Genomic DNA, 3,237 nt, shown 5'->3' with positions numbered 1-3,237 from the left:
TTATTTATTTATTTATTTATTTATTTATTTATTTATTTATTTATTTATTTATTTATTTATTTATTCCTGTATTCATTTTTAAATAAGGTAGAGCTGGTCCTCTATAGTTCTTGTCAGGATAAACTAAAAAATATGAATTTGACTTTTATGGAAAGTCCTTGTTAAGATACAGACAAAAGACGTATAATCTGAGTCTGAGTGTTGATGTCATGATTTTGGTTCTGTTTAAGTTTTCTTGTTGAGTTTTCATTGGTTTAATTTCCATTTTCTGCTTTTTTCTGGTTGTATTTGAGTTCTTATGTATTTCTTGTTTACCCCCCATGTGTCAGTCTCCTTCCCCTAGCTCCCTTCTAGATGATTCCATCCACACCTACTTTGTTCAGTCTCCCATTTATAGGAATATTATATATTTGTGCAGTTTCTAATCGCTGTTTCTCATCAACCAGTTTGACGAACATTCACGTGCATGTCTGCAGTGTAATGATGGCTGAAGGCTGTCTGGATTCAGCACAGCAGCCCAGAGTTCCTTTCCTACCCTGGATAGCGTTTTAACTGTTGGCCCAGCGAAAGGTGAAGAAAAAAACTAGGGTCTATGACTTGCCATATCCAGATAAGCCTACATTTACTATTACTGAGGCTTAACTCATTATAGCACAAGTTACCATTTTTTAATCTCTTGCAAACCCCTTCAAAATGGAGTCCTCCCCTCCTTCCTTCAGTGAGGTCTAGAAGCACAAGATCTACATCCAGCCATACAGCAAATAACTGCTACATGGCTGTACATCTTATTTTGGCATTTGACCAATTAGATGAACCCTTGAATGATATATTACCTACTGGAAATAAAAATTTTAAAAAAAAGTTAACAAGTCAAGAAAAAAGTTAAAAAGCTCATTGAAAAGTTAAAAATTTAATAAGCCTAGTTAACAATTATATTAAGGTTCATAAACAAAATCTATGTTCCAGTATCAGCATTAATGCCTCTAAGGTTATGTTGCACCAAAAATAATGTGTTTCTTTCACTCTCAGTGAGTTTTTCATGAATTTCTTCTAGAAGCACTTTTGTTATTTTTCTTAATATATTCGGGCAAGTTGGCATTTCTTGTTTTTACATTGACATTAATATGGATATCAAAATATCCATATTTTTTGAATGTTCCAAAGGTAATAAAGTCTTGTGCTGGATTCCAATAACATTACTGGCTTGAAATTTTGATTTTCAAAGTATTTCACTGAGTCCCCTATAAAAGGTTTAATAATTCTAAAGACACCAAGAGGTGCTTGTATTCATACCTGAAGCAAACTGCACCACAGTTTGAGAAAGATCGCTTTTAAAAAGGCCTCTTAGGAGTCGGCCACATTGTAGCCACCGCTGCCCTGGGGCACACTAGGCTGCACACAGATGACCATCTTCAATCCAGCAACCCTCTGGTTCCTTTTCAATTATTTATTGTGCAGATTTTCTACCATAAAAAAAAAAAAAAACAGTAAAACCAAAGTTTAACCTGCTATTTATTCCCACAATGAGTGTAATATAAATGTCTGTTTTGGATTTTATAGTGGGGTAGTTTTCCTGTCCCAGCTGAGTCAGAAACTAGAGATCAGAGGAGGTGCAGAACTTAAACAGATGGGGAAGTGAGCAAAATGAGAGAGAAGATGGAGAGGAAGAAGATCAGAGGAAGACTAATATTTGTGGGTGGGAAAGAAATTAGGAGAAGCTCCTGGTTCCTGGACCGCTGTTCAGCAGCGCCGGGAGTTCGTCTGACAGTCAGGCACCTCTGTGGCCGCCTCAGATCTCTAACATCTGCTTTCATTTCTTTTCAATTAGATTCAATAAAACCCCTGAGAAAATGCTCAGGTTTCATTTGAACTTTGAAGCGGCTTAACCTGCTGAATAAATGAGAGTTAAGGTGTAAAAAACCAGAGCAGTGTGCTGTTAATCAATCAATTAACTAATGAAACCAAAGTTTCACTTAGAAATCCTTTGACAGTCAAGTTAAAAGGTTAAAGATGACTTTAAACCTCTTTAATGCAGGAATGTTGAAGTCATGTGAATTATTCACATTTGGATAAGCATTTTTTTATATGTTACCATAACTAGAACATTAGAAAAAGTTCATTTATTCTTGGAAATATTTGAAGCAACTTTAAAAGGGGTATTATTGCTTATTACTCAAATAGAAGTATAAATCCTGCTGTTTTAAAGCACTTTTATAAAAGTTAGAGTATAAACGTTACCCTCAAAATAAAAGTACAATTTTTAAAACTATTTAAAGTATAAAAAGTAAAAGTAATGCGGTAAAAATGTTAAGGACAGATGCTGGTTACTGCTCTACCGTATTATCTTGAAAACCTGCTTATTTTTGTATGTGGGGAACAACAGGTTCAAGAAAAAGGCCTTAACTAAAATGAGCTTAAATGAAACAAAACAAAGGAGTCTATTTCTAAAATGTTAGCAGTATAAGTAAAAAGTTGTCTAAAGTATAAATAGCGAAATTTCTGCTTAAGTAAGGTTATGAAGTATTTGTACTTTGTTTGTTGACACCTCTGTTTAAAAGCTAAAAAGAAAAACAATTACTGGAAAAAAAAAATGATGGTCTCTATTGGGAAATATCTAAATGTCTATTTTGTGTTTATATGTTGTTGAATGGAAGTTCTGAAAATAAAAAAAAGCCTTTATTTCAATCATAAATTATTAAAAAGCAAACATGCTGGCTCCTTAATGGCCTTGGTACTCCACCAATATCAGATTGTATTTACTGTCAATCATTCAATTTTTATTTATTTATTTTTATTTAGAAAGACAGATTTCCATCACATCAGTAATCACAGCTTCATCCATTTAAGATTATAACTGAAGATATAAGCAGAAAGTCCAAGTGATTTTGTTCCATGTTGCCTTTCTGGTATTTTTAACTGACTATCACTAACTTAATTGTAAAGATAACAAAAAAAGAAGAGAATTAAACAGTAATGGGGATTGCACCACCTCAAGTAATAAAAACCATAAAGACATAAGAGGGCGAGACATATTTCAGAAGAACAATCAAATGAAGTCGGATCTAACTGGTTTCATGTACTCAGTCCATTTGGACCAATCATTCAATTTTTAATATTATGTAAAGCTATATGCATGATGTCAACGGATTTGGAAATTAGATTTATATGGTTTAAATCTCCAGATCAAGTTAGTTCAATCTCTAACTTTATGCTCTCTCTGCTTTTTCTCATAGTAGC

The sequence above is a fragment of the Cyprinodon variegatus genome, unplaced genomic scaffold (genome assembly GCF_000732505.1).
Source record: "Cyprinodon variegatus isolate N-32 unplaced genomic scaffold, C_variegatus-1.0 Scaffold49, whole genome shotgun sequence".
In the NCBI taxonomy this organism is placed as follows: Eukaryota; Metazoa; Chordata; class Actinopteri; order Cyprinodontiformes; family Cyprinodontidae; genus Cyprinodon; species Cyprinodon variegatus.
The sequence above is the reverse complement of the archived record's forward strand: the minus strand, read 5'-3'. Positions refer to the sequence as shown.